Source organism: Manacus vitellinus, unplaced genomic scaffold, assembly GCF_001715985.3.
Source record: "Manacus vitellinus isolate BGI_N305 unplaced genomic scaffold, ASM171598v3 scaffold_30_pilon, whole genome shotgun sequence".
NCBI lineage: Eukaryota > Metazoa > Chordata > Aves > Passeriformes > Pipridae > Manacus > Manacus vitellinus.
Genome location: NW_021940291.1, coordinates 7,836,607 through 7,857,531, shown reverse-complemented (window position 1 = coordinate 7,857,531; position 20,925 = coordinate 7,836,607). Strand labels below are relative to the sequence as shown.

Sequence of the window (20,925 nt, the reverse complement as noted above, 5' to 3'; positions counted from 1 at the left end):
TGCTGACTTACATGATGTGAGCATCTGGCTCTTTTCCAAGGGTAAGGACTTACTGCCCAAGGGCAAGAAACAGCCCATGACGTTATTTCACATGGGCACATGACTTTCCCTGCATTATTACTGGGTAAGTCCCACGTGGCTTCTCCCACCCTCAGGAAGGAATGATTCTGACCTTAACTTCAAATGAAATTATTCAGATCAAAATTACCTTGGCCATAAAATGTTCAGGCCCCCAGTTGGGGCCCAGAGCACTACTACTGTACCATCAATGCCCAGTTAGAGCACTAGGAGTTCTGAATTTTCACACATTTATTGTGACCAGTCTTGCTACTCCCTTTACATGATCACCAGGATACACACAGTGCTTAGGTCTAATTCTGCAGTCCTGCTATAAAAAACCACCCCAACCACCCAAAATTCATTTTCAATATGCATTAAGCCCTTCATCACTTGTAAAAGGTGTCTAAACCCAAACATCACAGCAGCAAGAAAACTCAATTGTATTGAAATGCAAAATATATGCATTTTTACTAGTTTAATAAAAACAAGACAATCATTTCAAAGTGCTTCCTGATCAATAGGATGAAATTAGTATGTTAATATGAGAAGAACAAGCTGGGAATTAACTGAAAGCATATGACAGAACAGAAATGAGGCAAACTCTATTTCTCTAAAAATTAAGATCTGTCAGTTTTTGAAATGACAGCCATTAGTACTTATAGAAATCTATTTATGGCTTATACACTGCTTTAGGAAACTTCCAAAGATGGAGAAAATGTTCCAGATTTCATACAGTTAATCTATTATACCAGAAAATGCCTATTTCTAATGTTTTTCATTGACACACACTGATATACTTTATGCCATTTGAAAAAATGGCAGCTTTGTCTGTACTTAATAACTACAAGGCGTGGGTAAGAAACAGCTAAAGCATAAAACTCTAAGGACAAGGCTTCATTGTGAGTACTAAATAATTATTACAATGCAAAATTAGTCAGAGTACTATCTCTGCTTTACTTCCAGCAATGTGAGGTTTGATCCAGGGCTGAATTTACTGTCAACTCCAGTTACAATGGCATTTCACACTGTACTTTTTGCTTATAATTAAGGGGACAAAATCCATTTTATTTTTTAACCAACCCCTTTCATTTATTAAGTCCAGTTTCTGATCATTATTATTTTCAGACTTTAGACTTATCCTGGTTTTATTTGTAAGTGTATCTGAATCTGTTTCTTCTTATGTAAAAAGCTCTTTGCCATAAGAAATCGACTGTGCAGAGGAGAAACAGTGCAGTTGCTGTCTGTCTTCCCCCAAAAGTGACAAATAAATACTATTAGGAGTTTTGAAATTAATAATTTTGAGAGGAAAATAATGTTCTTTTAACTATCCATTATAATTTTTACACAATAGAGTCCTGCAGCCAGCACTATACTTTCAAATAATGCCTACATTTAAATTCAGTCAGCCTCTGTATTTGTCAAAAGAAACCTGGTACATAAATTCTCCTTGGTAGAGGAGCTGCGGAAATGATTCATAAAAAATGCTGCATTACACTGAATGTTAGCATTGAGAAACCTGTTACATACCTATCTGATTATTATTATTTATATTGAGTAGCACCCTCCATTTCAAATCCAAGAGCAGTACCTCGCTGTGCTAGATTTAAAAAAAAAAAAAAAAAGAATAAATAAATGAATAAATACACTGCAGCAGGTCCAGTTGGCAGGGCCAGCAGGGATAACTGCCTCCTACTTCTGCCACGGCTATAGAATAAAAAAGCCCATGCTGAAAACAAGGCAAAAAAATGCTGTCAGGGTCTGCCATGTGTGACCAAAGCCTAGAGGGTCTACCAAAGACTGGAGGGTCTTCCCCACCAGCAACACAGGTCTCTCCCTTGAGGAGAGGAAACTCTCCTTTTTCCTGAAGCATATGCAGATCCAAACCAGCAACAGCTGAAATACATGTTATTCTAATGGTTCTGTCATAACTGGGCAAAATACAGCAATGTTAGAAAGCATTCATCAAAGATATGACAGGGCTTTCCAATTATGATGCCTTTCAACCCACTGCTCAATAAAAATGTGCGAAGTGATAGAACACTTTACCTCGTCAACATCACCAGCAGCAACAGACTTTCTTTGGGAGCAGCTCTTGAAAAGTGGCTTGACTGAACTTCAGAGCCATAATTATAGAAACCACAGCGGAGGGATTCAAAGAAAAAGCCACTTGTGCGACAAAGTAATTATATAAGCTTATTATCTTTAAAACAAACGTTTCAGCTTTAATAAAGTTGCTTGCTTTCCTTCCACAAGATGAGCAAAAGTTCCCTTGTTCGTGTCAGTCCTTCTGCAGCTCCCACGAAAGGGGAGCCTGGCCTGAGCAGGGGCTGCAGCACGGGCTCCCAACACCACCACTGCCTTTTGAAAGACTATTCAGCTGAAGAGACTTGGATGGTAAACTCTGCCAAGCTTTCACCACTACACAGCATTTCTTACTTCTTAGTACAAACACGAGTAAAGAATATATTACTGTAAGTTTTCAAAAGCTCGCCATGAAGACCACCATTGCACCCTCAGAAATCCAGAGAAGTTTTCGCACTGATTTGAGTCAGGAGGAGCTGGAGAAGCTCATGTCCCACCAAAGACACTGATGAGTTTCCACTGATCTCAGCTACAGAAACAAGTGCCCATCTTGTGTCACCCTTCAAGCATACACCAAATGTCGCTCAGTTTTTTATACATACACAAGAAACTTCCTCCAAAGTCTACAGATTTCAATAAAATAAAACCAGGAGTTCACCAATAGAGGTTAATTTTGATAGGCTGCTTTTCAGCAGAGTATGCAAGAACACATCCAGCATTAGTTGCTTGGAGGTTTTCTGGCTGGCTTTTGGGATGTGAAATGTCCTCAGCTACAACCCCATACGTAGCAATTACTGAGGTGGCACAGCAACACTCTGTGAGTATCTCTGTCAGGCAAGTCCTTTTTACTTCTTGCCTGTTTATGGATTTAGAAGTCTAGATTTAAGCTATCAATTTTATATTTTGTCTTTGGGTCTGAATTTAGCTGTTATTGCAAATATTCACTGTGATTTAAACTGTTCAGAAATACAGCACATGAAAAATCTGACTATAACCTAGTTTTTATATATGAAGTACTCAACTCCTTACAAATACTCTTATGTTTCCCTACCTATAAACTCTGTGTGTTATGGATCTCTTCCCTCTGTCTGTTTAGTATCAACCTGCAGTCAAGAATCCTTACACCAAGTTTCCATTGCTTAAGCTCCAAATGCTTTACATTTCTCTCATGGTCATTTCGCTCCATGTCTTCTACTTACAGCACAAACACAAAGTCGAAATCCAAGTTCACCTCAGTTTCTGAAATTTCCTTCCCCAGTTGCCTCTTTCTTTCTACAGTGGATTTTTTTTCAGTTTGTTTCTGTGTTCCACACCTGACAAAGCAGCCATTCCTATTTAGCCCTCCCTGACTGCTTCTGTTAAAGCTCTGCCATCCAAACTCCACAAGCCTTTGCCCCTCAGTGCTCCTGGCTGGATAAGTGAGGGATGTGACCTGTGAGCTGTCACAGGGCTTTCTGCAGGCACCTGTGTCACCTTGCCCAGTGTAGATGTCCCACAGAAGGAGGTGAGCTCTCTGCTGCCACAGATATGACAGGAAGCTGAAGAGGACAGTGCTGTCCTGAAGGGGCAAAATCTTCCCCTTGAATATCCTTTCAGAAAGCAGCCATGAAGCCTAAAATCCCACTCATGACTCAGAAATCTGTGAAGCTGCCCATGCTGTGGAGAACTCAGGCACTTAATGAGATACTGGTACTAACTGATATACGGCCTCACTGTTCTACACACAGGCCTTGCATTTCCCTCTAAGTGAGACATCAGTGCACCAACTTTGATCAAAAAAACCCCAAAACTATGTTTCTGCCCAGGCTTTCATTTCTCCCTCTGGGTACCAGCTCCTCTTGTCCCAGTCTCAGCACATTTGCAGATCCAGGGGTCTGCTTTTGGTCCCACCACACTTCAGCCTCCGCCACAGTCTGGGTGTCTTAAGTTTATGAATGAAGAGGGTGATGCCGTAAAATAAACTTACTGGTCATGTGCCTCTTCCTTGCTGACTTCTCCCAGAGCTCCCAATAAAACCCATTATGTTCAAACACACACAAAGTGGTCAGGCACACACAGTCACACACACACACACACCCATTTATTAGGCACAGTGGCTTTATATTTAAGGTAGCATGTCAAGAGCCCTGAACAGAATCTTGAGCTCCTGTATTAAACAATTATTTCTTTGGCAAGAATTTCATTTGGGCCTCCATTTTCAGCAAGTTCCCGATTTCCTGTGGGTTCTCCAGGGGTATTCAGGTTAAACCATGCATGGCACAGGTGCTCAGTCCCACCTGCCTAAAGAGACCTCCAGAAGAGCAGCAGCACCCCAGTCACGGGATTACTGGGTGAATTGTGCAGTGCAGGCTGGGGTTCTCATGCATGCAGCACCCTCATATCCACAAACCTAATTTGGAGGGAATGCCATTAAAAACAAAAACCTATCACTTCAGTTCAGCCTTCCATGGCCACACAGTTTTGTCTGAGAGTGGTCTTTTACTTATATTCTATGTGTGAAATAAAATAAACCACCCCAACAATTTTCACTGCAACGTGAAATCCTGGTTTGTGATAAACCAGAATGGAACAGTAAGAATATATGCAAAAAATTCCTTGTCAGCACTCTCCCAATTGCAGTGGCTATGGGCCAGATTTTTCATGATGCAATTTCCCAGAGGAGCTGGTTTTCTGGCCAGAGTTTCACCTCATCTGTGCTGAAGAAACTCTGGGGAACTGCACAGGTGAATCTGCCTTTTTATGTGCAACCTGCTATCACATTTTTGTCCAGAGAATTTTGTTCTGTATTTTACATCGTTCTTCTAAACAACCTGGAGGACAATTTTCTACAAAGAAATCTCATATTAGGCTTTATGTCTATGACCTTAGGTTATCTTTTTTAGTTTAATCTACACAACCTTAGAAATCAAGCTTTGCCTGTAGTAGCCAGCCCATCAATTCATTTGATTGTCCAGTACAACTTCCAATTCTCAAAAGCAATTTGACAATTGCAAGTATTTTGCACTGCATATTATGAAGTCTAGTGCTGCAAAAATAATAAGATCTGGAATTACACACAGCATTGAAAGTCTACTCATTTAACCATGAATTTTCAGGTAATTTAGATGTTTCAAAAACAGGCATACTATAGGCCAACCTGTCATATTACTCTTATCACAAAAATGTCACATGCCTGTCCTCTAGCTTGCACACATGCCAACTCTCTGACTCTCATCAAACCTTCCTTAACTCACAGGACACACAAACAAAATACATTATTTTTAATGGATGGTTTCATAAACAGCAGAGCCCTAGAGCCACTAAATAGTGCTCTCAAGTCATTTACTATGGTTCGTAATTTATTAATAGGGGATATATGAATCTTCCTTGAGGGGAAAGACAGGAGAAACCTGGGTGAACTTGGCAGAGCTGGATTCTGCTCCTGGTGACTTCTGTCACCAGCAGGTGAGAAGAGGGGTGTCCTGCCTTTCCTCTCTGCATGAGAAAGGCCTCTTGCTTCGCTATCCTGTACTCAAACACCAGCACAGGCTGGAAAGCCACTACCATGGCCATCCACTCCAACCCTTTGCCTGAGGTTCAGACACTTGTCACCAGCTTCTGGAGCTGACTGGCCACAGCATGTCTTGTGCACAACCGCTGCTGAGAAAATAACTTCCTGAGGGCAAAAGTGGTCCAGGAAGCGGGAGGGGGCATCAGCTGCAGGAATGCCTAGGGCATGAGTCACCATGGCAGGGCAGCAAGCCCCAGCTCCTGCTGGGAACTGGGGAGGAGGTGCTGTGCCCTAGCTGATGGGATGGGGTGCCCAGGTGTCCCCGGCAGGACCAGGGCTCCCAGCAGCAATGATGCTGCAGGTGACGGCATGAAAAGTAACATAAATCATAACTGATCATAAATCATGAGATTTATGGAACGGGAAGAATTTATAAAATGTCACATGATTACATGACATCATAAAATAAATCTAAAATAAATAGAAGACAATTAAGAGGCAGCCACCCAGCTCTGTCAGACCGGAGAGCCGTCTGACCTGGCTGCAGTGATTGCTGGATGTGCTGCACCACCAGACACAATTGCTCTCCCACTTTCTCCTCCTTCACCTAGTGCTTAAACCACCACATGTCACGGTGGGTGGGAGCAGGGACAGGCTGCCCATGCATAGCTCAGCACCCACCCTAGAAATGTGACTTCACAACTGTTTGCATGGCCCAAGTTTAGCAACCTGTAACAATATCTCAAATCCCTCTTACTGCTGTATTTAAAGTTAGCTTTCCTTCTTACTGCTTTTAAGCAGCTAATCTGCAGCTTGGAGCCAGAGAACTCTGAAGCCTTACAATGTGCTATAGTATGGGGTTAACCTGCAGTAGCTCCTTAAATTACACAGATGGTTTAATACAAAGAAAAATGAGCAGGTACAGAAAAGCCAGTCTGAAAGCAGATTGTGAACATTGCATTGCTTTCAGCAAGTTCAATTCACTTCCAATTCTGACCTGATTCCTTTATAGATTTAATGAATCTGTCAGGTTCTTACCATGCAGTGGGACAAGTGAGCAGTCAGTTTTGTTGTTCAGGCTTTGTTTTCATGTTTCCAATTAAAAACAAAAAAGTCCAAGCAATTAATGGGAAACATTAAAATGTAAGAACACAACAGCTTTTAAACATATGGGAGCTTTCATCTGAGCAAGAATTTTCACTGGAAAAGGCTGAGGTGAGCTCACAACTTTCAATCAAAGTTCTCTATTTCTAAAAAACTTAGTTAAAGTTGATTTGGGCTATCACATAATAGACAAATTTACACAACTTTAGAGACTGGCTTTACTAGAATGAATTATTGATATCTTACTTTCATAAGTGAATGACTTGCAAAAACCAGCAAAGAGTGCTTCATCTCACTGCTGCGAGGTCTGCAGACTTAATGCAGCTCTGGGAAAGCGAGCCAAATTCTTTCTCTGAACTGCACATCAATGAAAACAACACTGTAAAAGATACAGTTGCTTTGGAAATGGAACAGTCTTTAAAGTGTTAAAAACAATTTCTGTACCTGAACTGCCTTGATAATTTATGTGGCCTTATAGCTTTTTTTTCCTGTTTTCAGAAGTTTTTCTCTTCCCTGCTAATTGACAGAAGCCGAACATCTATTTCAGTGGAGCTCTGCCAGTTTATACAAGCTGAGGATGTGGCCCATATTTTTATAAAGGGAGGTCCTTTCCACTGTTTTGCCATCTGCCAAGCTCTACTTTAAGCTAATTAAATAACGTCAAGTTCTAGCAGGCGTTTTCAGGCCATTAGAGTTTTCCATTTCTGGACCCCTAAGGGTACCTAGCAAATCTGGCTTCAGGAGAACTGAGATGTAGATTCGAAGGTGCTGACAACGCTAAACGCCTTTTTAAAAGCTGGAAAATATCCTGACAGTTTGGACACTCTCTGTGGTTTCCCTACAAAGCGAGTTTGTGGAAGATCTGTGAATGTGAGCAAACAGTCTTATATGCTTGAAGCTACTGGGGGATTGACTTCAAGCATCTGTGGTTTCAAAGGCATCAGTCACTAAGTGGGATAGCACGGGACAGCCTGTGTAACGCCCTGTGGCAGACCAAAGGGTGAAGCAGCTTGCTCCTGATAAACAGTGAAACTATTTATCACTCACGTTGAATTCTTTTTCCGACTTCAGCAGTCCTTTTGTTGCCAGCCTCACCTACCCTTCAGTCTACCACCTCCACAAGTTGCTCTACCTACTGCCCCTTCCCCCCACAAGCCCTCCTCACTCCTCACAGTGCCCCAGTGGCCACGGAGATGAGCACTGCCCACTGTGAAAAATAAAAGCATTTTATTTACCTTCTACTCTTGACCACAAGTGTAGCAAACACCGAATGCCTCCCAGATACCTAAATGAACAGTTGCTTCATGTAGCCATGGGTTTGCTATCATTTGTAGCATTTTCTCTCCCCTCTCTGCTATTCATATGATAAACCCACTTATGCTACTGGTCTTAAAACAGACTGTAAACAGCCGGAGCAGAGATTGTCTCATCTTGTGTGCACAAGACCTACTACAATGGAGCCTTTATCCTGCCTGCAGACTTTCAGCACTGCTATAATTCAAATACTACTAATAATGATAGTGAATGTGAAATAGTATGAGTGAGACATTAACATGAACAGAGAATAACCCTCTATCAACAAGAAGCTCTATAGGAATAATGGACTACACCAGCAATACCGGCAGGGTTTCCATGCATCCTGCTTTTTAACCCTGACAGAGCCCAAAACACCTTCTCAAATCTGTGGAAAGACTGTTTCAAACACATCATATTGAATGAAGCCTTTTTATGCAGCAGCCCCACATGCCATTCGGGGCTAATAAGGAAAATAACCTTTGCCAGCTGAAACTGTTACTGGAAAAGGGAATGGAGGCCAGTGTGTAGTGGCACGGCTGGATGATAAGCTCTGGTGTGTGGTCTGCCTAGGATAAAATGAAAATTACCCCAGTCTAAATCAGCCTCTCATCCATTGTACTGCTCACTAAAAACAAAACAAAACAAAACAAACAAAAAAAATAAAAATTAAAAAAAAAAATCAAAACAAAACCCAAAAGCAAACAAACAAACAAAAAAAAGAAACCAAGCATTAATGTGTAAGAAAAAAGGTTCTTCTCACATCACTTCTCATGCCAGGACAATCCTGGTTTCATGCCAGACATAAAGGTTATATTGAGACACCAGTGAGATTTCACTGTCATTTCAATAACACACACCTTCAAGTCAGCCTCTATAAAGGTGTGTGCATATCTGGACACGCCTCTGTATAAAGTTCAAACATGATTTAAATATGTCATCCTACACCGACAAAGTCGTATTAGAACAAATCTGAGCCTATTGTGACTGAGTCATACGAGTACACGGCAGATATTTTAACACCACTTTGATGGTTGACATAAATAAGCCTAAATCTCCAGCATACTATGATTTATATGACCACAATAGCTCTTCTCCTTCCCTTCCTAGCTAATTTATCATATGGAACCAACTCGCAGATTTCCCTTGAAATGATACTAATGTAAAGGAAAATTAATAGGTTTACAATCATCGACACAGCTGACCAGCGTGCAGCAGCATCCTCTTAAAGAACCAGCTGGAGCTGCCTGAAACAGCCCAGGTTTAGAGGGAGGCAAAGCCTCCTGACAGCCCCAGACCAAGGTCTGTGCCTGCAAAGGTCACAGGTTTGAGAGTGTGCTACAGGCGAGGCAACACTGTTTGGGGCAGGCTGCGAGACGCTGTAAAAAAAGGCCCAGAAGTACAGCAGCATTTTAAAAGGCACTGTATTCCTGGCAAGTCATGTGCTTTAAAGCTGGATGTAAATCATTGCAAACTTCAACTTTTGTTTCAACGGAACTTTTCTAATGTTTTTGGTTCCACACACAGGGCCCTGTTCAGCATCTTGCTACCATGGTGGTGTTTTTCTATCTTGACAATTCACTTCCGCGAGCAGGCACGTAGCCAACTTAAATGAGACTCAACGCAGTGAAAAGCCCTTCAGGTAAACAGTGTGATAAGCTAAACTGCAAAAACGAGACAATGTTTTTGGACTATGAGGCAGTTGCTATGGAGATGGTTGCTAATTAACTGCATTCAGCCAAGAGAACAAAGGGTTTAAGGGCAGACAGGACTCTGTATCTTAGAGTGAGCAATGCATAATGTCTTATGCAATCTGCACATCTATCATATCTGGAATACCTGAGCCTTTGCTTAGGTTGGAAAATACCTCAGTGACAACAGGGTGGTTTACTCCTTCAAATTTGAACTAATTTTTAGGTAATTAATGACTTCTCAGTTTTTAAAAAACAAACAAAATCCATACTTAAAGTCACAGGTGTATCATGAATCAATGCATCGAGTCAGGACTGTATTAAACATTGAAGTGTTTTATGTTCACTCAGAGTCACTGTTTTCACAGAGGGGTTGCATGGCAAGGTTTAGGTAGTGAGGGGCTACAGGGGTGGCTACTTTGAGAAGCTGCCAGAAACTTCTCGTGTCCGACAGAGCCAGTGCAAGTCGGCTCCAAGACAGATCCGCTGCTGGCCAAGGCTGAGTCCATCAGTGACAGAGGTAGTGCCTCGGGGATAACAGATTTAGGAGGGAGGAAAAAAAACCTGGGCAGCTGCAGCCAAAGAGGAGTGAGAATATGTGAGAGGAACAGCCCTGCAGACAGCCAGGTCAGTGCAGAAGGAAGAGGAGGAGGAGGAGGTGCTCCAGGTTCTGGAGCAGTTAGGGAACAACTGCAGCCCATGGGAAGGACTCACATTAGAGAAGTTAATGGAGAATTGTATCCTGTGGGAGGGACCCCATGCTGGAGAACAGGAAGTGTGTGAGGAGTCCTCCCCTTGAGGAGGAAGGAGAAACAGAGACAATATGTGATGAACTGCAACCCCCATTCCCCATCTCTCTGCACCACTGAGAGGGAGGAAGTAGACAAATTGGGAGTAATGTTAAAATAATTAATTCTTCAATTAAGTCTTAAATGAAGTTCCTAAAAATATACCTTGGACCTAAATACTGCATTTGAATCAAAATGAGCTATTCTGAACAGACATTGAATTACATTCTTTTAAAGGGCTTATGTTGTGCTTGAGTTTTGTATTATGACTCTCTGCTATTTCTACCATACCCTGTAGGCCTGCACCACTTTCGAAAAAGCATAGACTTGTCAGAGGTGACATAAATCCCACAGCAGCATATTTCCATCTTACAGAATCCCGGTGTGTTCCTGAGGAAACTGCCTGTGCTCACAGCATCCCCCTGCAGCCCCAAGGGTCAGGACCCTCTCAGAGACCTCCTGACCCTGTCTGGGGGGTAAGACCTGCACAGGATGTGCTCGGGCCAGACCAGGCACCTCCATACAGCACATGGGCAGATCCCAACTCACTTTGCAGAAGTTGACCTCTTTTCCTAAGTGAAAGCGGAGAAAACCAGTAAAGAGCCAGTTGCTCATTAGAAAGACCCTTCCTTTAGAGATGAAAAGCCAGTGGATAAAATACATCTGTGCTAACACAAGATTTCTTTAGGTCTGGATAAATAAGGCAGTGTTTTTCCTTTTTAAGTCATTAAACATATGATTTAAATAAAAACAAAACTGGGAATTTTTTTTAACGTGATTAAGGTACTGTTGGGATTTAAAGGGTCATAATCAATTCTGAAGTTAAGTCCTTACTAAGGGGAATGGGATGAGTTCACACCTCATATGAGGGTATTACTTCGGCAAAGCTTGCTGCACACTGAACAAGCAGTATATTAATTTACTACAAGAAGGCCTAAGGTTTGGGGTTTTTTTGACATTTTAAATTACGAGGCATCTGCAAACAGATCCTAAATCTGAATTGCACATGGATTTTCCACACCAGCCAATTCAGACTGCCCCTAGACATCCCCTCCAGCATTAATCACTCACCCACACTACTGAAGTTCATATTTCTTTTACAGAAACAGAGGTCTGCAAAATTCTTAAACTCTTGCCTAGAAAACAGGAATTATTACTTATGTGGCAAACTAAGTTTTAAACATAAGGGACCCAATTCTGCCTTCAGTTACACTGCCATAAATCTTTAACAATTCCATTAGATTTATAACAGTGTAACTGAGGAGGAAATTGAGCCCAAGATATTTTCTAAATCGGTAATTAAATAGCAGAATTTTAGTTTGGCACAGAGTAAAGACCTCTTAGATTACGTCTTTGGATAAGGCTACATACTTTTTTGTTCCTTGAATAATGATGTTATGAGCAAATTAAATCATCTTATTTTCAGCAGCTTCTCTATTACTCTGTGGAAGGACCACATCATCTCATGGAGCATCAATATGGGGCTAAATATCACCTCACTTTCCCATCCATTTTCTCTCTCTTCTCCATATAAATATCAGACTCCTTATAGCTCTCCATTATTTGTACACAGTATAAAGCACCTCGAGGACCTTTTCTTGTTTGGTTTCAAGGAACTACTATATTAAGCAAATGGCTAATAATAATAAAATGGCATTTAGTCAACTCCCCTATCAGAGGAGAAAGGCATCCTGTGGTCACATTATGCAGAGATTGCCCTTTTCAGAAGATGCAGCCTGCTCTCCCCACACACAGGATGTGGTGCAGGAACATGGTTTTGCCACAGCTGCCCTAAGCTCCCCAAGGGTCACTGGATAAGCTGTGAAAGGGCCCCTTCAGCATTAAAACTTAGATGGCACTGTGGGGCAAGAGGTCTCAATTCCCAACCCTTGATGACATCAGACAAGTTATTTAGTCTCTCTAGACTTCTTCCTTGGGCAAAGGCAACTTGTATAATTTCCTGTCTCATAATTTTAATAGAAGTGGGTTTTTTTATGGGCTATTTTACCTCATTTTTATTTCTGCTCAGTATTTCCAGTTCTAATGCATCTCTCCTATTACCTCCTACTTTGCTAACCTCATATGCCAGAGTCCACGCTGTCCCCAGCTCTGTGTGTGTCACACTCGCAGAGGTCAGTGGGAGGCTGAAACCTGGGAAAACTGCTTCCAAATGGGGGCTGAGAGGGATCAACAGACTTTGGGGCAGCCAGGCCAAAGGGCTTTCTGAACTGTCCCACCTGTTAATGACACTCCTCTGGACACCCAGCTATGTAGCTCCAACAGACTCTTTTCCCTGCCTCGCAGGATGGAAAATTCTGCGGGCGGCTCCTCCGTACACTATCCCTTACAGTAATTCTCCCAACCTCTGGTGATTGGGCCTCTTATAGCTAAAAATACACCATGCAGTCCAAATATGTAACAGACAATATATGCCTGCATACCTCACCTATCTAAATATATGCTTACATACCTATCTAATAACAACTACAAATATGAATCATACTATATCTTTGCAGACTGCTCTCACAGCAGGTTGCATTCAGTTGCCAAAGCAAAGAAGGAAGGTCCCAGTCAAGAGGCAGCCAATTTGTTGAGTACAAACCTTCTTATTGAGGTCTCCTAAGTACATTTGAATTGGATAGAACACATTTTATTCACACGCACAAACACGTGTATTTGCACACATATATGTATGTGCATATATGTACGTAGCTATTAGTAAATATTTATTTCACCATTAATTGTACTAAAAGTTTTATTGCCAACAGGAGGAACTAAACAAATGAAAATGCATTTCTTGTTCAAAGAATGAAATGCTGAAGTTACCAGACCACATGAAGGCATTTGTTAAAATGATACAAAGACTACTTTCACTATGTAAAATTATTAGTTGTCAACTATATTCATAAACATAGTAATCCTGCTGTCCCCAAATCCCTGGAGTTGGAACCATGTGGGCTAACATTTTCCCAATGTTTAAGACAGTAGTGTTACTCCCTAGTTTAGGGGTAAAACTGGTGCTGAATACAAGTGGCTGAAGATGCATTTTTCATCTGTGTTCCCTACTCACTTGCATTGCAAGTATGGCATAGAAGGCTATTTAAACAGTGATTTCTATTTAATTAATGCTTTTCTTTTCCATGCTAACCAAACACCAGTTAATGTTAAGGCAGAAGAAAGCAAAAGTGAAGCAGCTTCATGCAAATAAGCTTGAGTTGTTTTACCTTTGCTGCAATGATGAAGCATACTGAAAACTTATGCAAAATTAGCATAACCTACCTCTTCTACTTGCACACAGATTACTGGAATATGCTCCCTAACACCTCCAGGCATGTATTCTGTGCCACTGCCCCCAAAACCATCAGACATCAAGTCTGGTACGTTTGCCTACAGACAAACCAAGACTCGGCCCAAGTCAAATCCATCAGTGCCTGTTGGATCTCCAGTGCATCCCCTCCAAGGAGGGCAACCAAACCAGGAACTGGGATGATGACCTGATCTTTTTTGATGGCTCGTACACACAGTAACCTCTGTCAAGCTTACTGCCCCATTCAAGATACAAAAGAGATCTCAACAAAAGCATGAAATCTGCCTACATCCAGAAAATCCTCAGGAGGCTTGACCTAGCTGGAGGTGGCTGTTGTAGGAAGGCTGTAATTAAAGAGTTATGACAGTGATGCTGACTTCTCACACCAGAAAATGTGTGTGTTGATCACAGTTTCTATTAACAGTGTTTGAGTCCTCTGTAGGTAAAATTATAATGGTGTTTTCCCAGCAGCTCCTGCAGTGCTTTCTCAGGGTTCCAGTGCAGCCGTGAATTTGGGATACTTTGTTGTCCCTTCTACAATAGGTCCAACAAGGCATGTCACTTCTCTATGTTTAAAAGAGCACTCATGAAATGGAACTAGCACATTTATGTCCCCAAGTCATATTTTTTTTGCTTAGAAAGACATGTTCCTTAATCATACAGTGTAAACACTGAGTATGCCTAGAAAAAAACCAGAAAAACTTCAGAGAAGCCTTTTGCTAGTAGCTAAACCATTACTCCTACTGAAAGTCTGTAAACTGTTAATCCACTAGTGTCCAATTCCTTAAACTTAAATTCCAGACTCAAATCATCTGGAAGCCTAGAGCCTGGAGTGTTTCTCTCTGATGTTCCAGACCAAGTGCCTCACATGAAACTGCTTGTAGGATAGGAAAATATTCGTACAATGGTATTACTACAACTTCTCAAGGGCATCACCAAAAAAAAAATAATCCTGAAGGCATCTGTGAGGAAATCTCTGTAAGACACAGTTAAGAGTCATATTAATTTTGAATAGCATGGCCCCCAGGGAATTGTGTAAGACTCATGTCACAACAACCACAGCATTTACTCTCCAACAGTTAGCCCGGTCTCACTCCTCTGAGGTGTGGGGTGGGATACCAACCTACTTCTCAGGACATTGCATGTGCCCAGAAAACCAAAGATGCTGTAAAATTTTGTTGTGTTCCCATTGCTCCTTGTTCCCCACAGTGTTATTTGTTGTCACACCCACATTAAGAAAATCCACTAAGGGAACAGCGGGAACATTAGGATGAAGTTTCCCTCCCAGCATGGTTCAGATATGTGGGTTTCACCGCTCATCTCACTGGCCCCTACTCTGACTCAAACTGACTCCCAATTCCACGCTTTTAGAGACTGGTACAAGCCATGGTGAGGGTTGTGATGCCAGCAGTTAAAGGGTCAATTTTTGCACTGTCCAAGTCTCTCTCTTTACCAAACACCAGTTTCTATGTTTTCTTACCTCTTCTGCTTCCAAAAGGAAGCCGAGAGCAAGAGTGTCAACATGAACATAATTTACCTTCTGCATCTCCACATAAGAACTTTACTGGGGATGTGGGTCAGTGGTCTGCTGCTATGATTGTGTGAGATAACTTAGCTGGTATTTGAAGTGGAGACACTTCTACCATAATCTTATACTGGTCTCATGAGGAGGAAGTCAAACCTGACAGCCCACCCCAAGAGAATGTGGGCCTTACTTGTCTAACTCAAGTTGTTCCCAGGTTGTCCGAATCAGAAGATGTTTGCCCTAACATGCTTCTAGGAGGAATCCCAGTTCCACAAGGAATGAGATCAATTACAATTAAGTCCATTTTCTTTTATGCTATCTACATGCAGGGTATTAAATTATCTTAATCTCTCAGTACTGTGCAACCAACTAACACACTACATCAGCCTGATCAAGACTGCTTTAACTACCTCCCAGTGTGACAACTCTGTTTCTTAAGGCTGCAAAACTATGCCTTCTGCAATTACAGGATCACAAGTTCATCTTGAGAAACCAGTGCTGGAAGAAAAACAAGCTAATATAAATCACACTAGACAACAATCACCTAAATGTATCCTGGATGTTCCAGTGAGGTTGCATCACTTCAGTGCTCTCATGCTAACACGTGTCAGTTCTAAACAAGGGTATTACTAAAGGAACAATGTCATAAAGGAGAAACACCCTTTTGCTCTGTATGGCCATTTGAAAAGGATTAGCCATTAAATGACACTGAAGTGGTCAAATGCCTGATCAGAACCTGCCCTGGTAGCTTCCACTTGGCTAGGCAAGAACTGACCTTGGTAGTAACTCCACCGTGCAAGGGTGCCTACTAAACACTGGAACACTTGGGCAGCAGCCACACAGTTTTCTTGACACTGTTTCCCACAAACAGGCTATAAACAACTTTCTGTGAGTTCTCCTTTATAGGGACGACTGAAGAGAACATATTTAGTAGAGAGAGGAGAAAACTGAAGTGCTAAAAATCACTTTCAAAGGATGCCCTGCTCTTTCTGATGCCTAATTTTTCAGCAAAACCTTCTAATATATTTTCCTAGTTCCTCTGGAACACATCAACCTCCTAACCCAACACAACCAAATGGAATAGTCGGTTGCTGTGCCATGTATGAGCTTCCACAACATTACCAACACTTTCATGTGTGGTGCTTCCCCACAGCCTGGTCTCTTCTGCCTGCTCCCCCATAAGGAGCCGATACCCTTATCACACACAACTCTCACTGTCCCACTTATATTTTCTCAAGGATTACAGGTTATGACAGAGGGAAAAAAAAGAAAAAGAAAAAAACTCTCTTGTGAAGGCTCTGCCACTTTATCTCAAGCCACTGAACAATTTACTCTTGAAAGCCCAAGCAGAAAGATGAAACTGTCCTCCTACATTTCATAAATCAACAACAAGTAAGGCCAATAACCCCTCGTTTCCATTGACAGCAGCGCCTGTTGCTCAGCTCCCAAAACCAGATCGCCTCCTCGCAAGCACAGCGCGCTGATCCTGCAAGAACATCAACAGATTGCAAAAACGTTCACAGGCAGGTTCGCTCGTCATTCAAGGACTTCCAAGCAGTAACTTTTCAAACAGACAGCATATCCCTGGCCCTTGGTCCCCTTTCCCTGCTGGCCAGTGGCTCGGCACAGGCGTGCACAGCCCGGCGTCACGCGTGCGCCCTGCCGTGATGTAACGCCCCGAGCAAGCCCAGCCCTGCCAGAGTGTTTCTAGACACATTTGTTTACAACCTAAGAAACCCAAACAGCAACTTTCATAATAGGAGTCCCATCTCCTAGTGCAGTTGGTGCCTGTTGCTGTGAGACCAAAAAGAAAAAAAAAAAAAAAAGGAAAAAAAAGGGGGGGGAAAAAATACAGGAGCGTATCTTTGTACAGTGATTGCAGTAACAGATGAATAAACATGCAACCTGATACTGCACATCTGGTATTTCATCACTCCAGATACCTTATTCACATTCAAATATATTTAATACTGTGGAAAGTTTATAAGGTAGCAATGGTTTTATAGAGGCAGTAACTTGCATGGGACTTTTAAAATTAAAAGCAGTAGTAAAAATAATTTATACCATGTTACCATATTCTTCATAAAGCTATTTACCTCGCAGTTTCCCATTAGAAACCCAGAAAAACACCAAATAATAGCAGTTAGCTACAGAATCGCACAAGCCTACAGAATAGGATTTCTTTTGTCAATGTACTAGTTCAAAGTTCAATTTTAATATTCGGGTTATACAAGGTGCTTTGGAAATGAAGACTATTATTGCTCATCATGCAAAAATTCTATTACCTGAGATGAAATTTTTATGAAAGTATCATTTTCCCTTTACTGTCACGGCAGTGCATAGCAAAAGATTTTATGTATAACCTAATAAACATATACAACAGTTCTGAATGGCTGCTATACACCTCCTCACATTAATTAGTACTCGTTCTTCTCTGTAAAACAACTAAAGATGCTACAAAACTTGCTTTTTAAATAATCACTACATGCTTTCAAGCAGTTTTGTTGCAGAGAAGAACACCTCCAATGCAAATTTATAATTGAAGAGCTGTTTACAGGTCTCAAAATTTAAGATCAAATTATGTTCATGTCTTAAAGGCAAAAGCCACCTCTGTTACCTTGAGGCTAAGTTAGAAGTGCTGATAGCAACATGCCTGCAGGCATATTACACTTCCTAGCAGCTTATGGCACTTTGGCATTGCCCCTAGAACTGCACTAAAGCTACTTCTCTCTATAGCTAAATTTAAAAAAAAAGATGAAAATGTGCACACAGGGCCAAATCCATTCTCGTGGTAATTCCACTGACTTCAGTGTTACACCAGGGATAACAGTAGGGCTGCATTTCACAGCAGCTTTCGTTCTTGTAATCTTTTCCAAAACACTCTCCCAGGAGCAAAGACAAGCACAGGCAAATATCCTGCCATTAAGTGAGTTCACAGGAATTGCTACAAGCAACTAAACTGTCAGCAGTAAAAGACCAACAATCGGAAGAAAGTACAAATACAGGACAGCCAATGCCCTCTAATGGGCTTGAGTTTTACTATGTGCTGGATAAACAAGGACATGGAAATTCATGGGAATGGATCTCTGAGAGGGAAGGCAAATTACAGGGTGTCCCACTTTGTACCAGTGGATGGTATTTTTGTTTGATCAATTTTTCTTTTGAAATGGTACAGATGAAAAAAATCTTACAAATACCTTGCAAGACAAATGAAAATGGGTCTAAGAACTCTGTCTTTCCTCTATGGGCTATGCTTGCCTGCTTCCACAAAGAGTGTGAGCATCAACTTATAGATGTGTTCCTCTATCTTCCTTCAAGCCTTCATACTTATACCATCCTCACCTTTCTTTAATTTTATTTACTTTTAGTCAATACTGCACTAGGAACAAAACCAACACTCTAAGACCTTCAGAACCACATGCACAAGGGAAAGAGGAAAAGAAGTGATGGATAGTGCTTTCCTGCAGAAAGCTTATCCCTGTTCCCTTGGCCTCACCCTGCATTCCCTCTCTCTCAAGAATTTCCAAACTGGAATTTACCCATCTGAACCAAAACAAGTGTCTTTGCTTCTTATCCAACCATTTCCTATTAATTTAAAAACGAGAGTTTCATTAAGCTTTCATTTTCTTTTCTGAAGGTTTCTTCAAGGAGCCACAACCCTGGGCCAGCAGCAGCCTGAAACGCTCCTGGTCTTGCACAGGAGCATTTACAGCTTTGCCTTTATAGCCTGAGGATGCCCTAAGGCAAAAAAAAAAAAAAGTCTAGACATCCTCTTTCCCTTCCCAGCCATGGGGCCCTGCAACCCTTTTCTGTGGGTATAGGATCAGAAGTTTTTTGTTCTCGTCATCCTCTTGTGCCTTAAGTTACTTTTTTGGGAAGGCAAGGGGAGAGGAAAACACCCTCCCCTTCCCTTCCCTCCTTCACTTGAGATTTCAGCTGTAGAGGAACAGCTGAAGTGATTCAGGCTGCCCAGAGAGGTCACAGATGTCCCTCAGTACCAGTGGGACACTCTGCTCCTGCCCAGGTGGCACCAGGGGCAGGCGCCCCTCTGCCACCCCCACCCCCCAGATTTCATGCCCCCCAGTCCTCCTTGAGCAATCCACCAAGTCCCCCTGAGCCAGCTGACCAAGAGTCTGTACACAGAGCTCATAGAAACATGAGTTTTAGGATGGTTTTAGACCACCACAAAGAACAGTGAAGAAACTCTGGCTTCTGCTTACACGAATGTCACAAAGCTCTCATTAAATCAAAGGCAAAGACTTAAAATATTTCTTCAAGCAAAATCCCTGCTCTTCTCAAAGTCTCTCTCCAAAGATCAAAAACTACAATTGCTTAACTCAATCCACACAGAGTGATCATTATATTTGCCTCTATAAAAATCATATTTGTTCTTGTGCCTATATCTAAAGGTAATTTCAGACAGAAAATGAAATGGTGCTCTCTTGACCTCTTGTCTTACAAGGTTCATGAATTACTGACACATTACAATATCCCCCAACACTGTGGAAGCTTAGAGATACTGCAATGTCTCTCTTGTAAGTGAAATAAACTTGGTATGCCACTAAAAGGCATTAAATTATTTTCATTATGCCACACAGAATCTAAAACACTTACACTGTTTTGATTTCAAAATCCTTTGAGAACAATTATGCTCTCAGGGCCATAAGACTCTATTAGAAAAGTCCTCAGAAACCTAGCATGGTTTCAATAAATCCTCAAACACTACAAAGCAGTTACTCAGCTTGAAGAATGAAAACATGAGTTCATCCACTGCAAAGTCAGGATGTAAATTCTGCTCATAGAGTACCCTTGCACTTCCTAACACATTTTTTTTTTTTCTTCTCAATCAGGGCAACGCTTTAAGTCAGGTTTTCAGCATCAAGCACACTTAGATCCTTTTTTGATTGAAAATAAACTATATTTGACTTAGGATTAGTACAAATGTGAGATGTGCATATGCTTACGGTACTACTAGCTACCAGTATTAATCAGCAATTAGATATGCACAAATAGCTTTATACATATATAATTCAACAAGTCTTAACATTCCGGATTAGAGAACCATCAAATGAAGTCAGTGATTGTCAAAAGGAATGAATAAAAAAGTTAACTTCTTTAATTTATACAATGGCACAAAAAATGCTTCAGAACAGCGAAAATCAGATTTCAGGGGTGACTAGTGTGGTTGTAGGGATCCTGATTAAAAAAAAAATGCAGCCACAGTTATTTTGGCTGATGAGGCTGTTCAAGCCTAAGTAGAGCTTTTGAGCATAAGTACACAATAAGCTTGTTTGTATATACATGCTTATGTACTCCTAGAAGGAGCACAACCTTCTAATTAGGCAAATCATCTCCCCTTTCCAAAGGAAAATAACAGCATCAAAACGCAATCAAAACAGGCGGAAAGGGGCGAGGAGGAGAGGACAAGAGAGATTATATTCCCTTGGGCAGTGGCAGAACAGGAGGGCGGGAGAAGGGGGGGTGGGGGGAGGAAAAAAAAGCAAACACCCAGGCAGGAAACCCGGCCCCAGCAACTTTCTGCCAAGGGCAGCTGAGATGCTTCATCCCAACCCTTTTTTTTTTTT

General features: G+C 41.6%; 1 protein-coding gene across 5 annotated transcripts in view; it reads right to left on the bottom strand.

The window, feature by feature from the left end:
• The window catches only part of TEAD1 (TEA domain transcription factor 1), a 157,516-nt gene that overhangs the window by 81,917 nt on the left and 54,674 nt on the right, over positions 1-20,925 (bottom strand). The window lies entirely within an intron of this gene.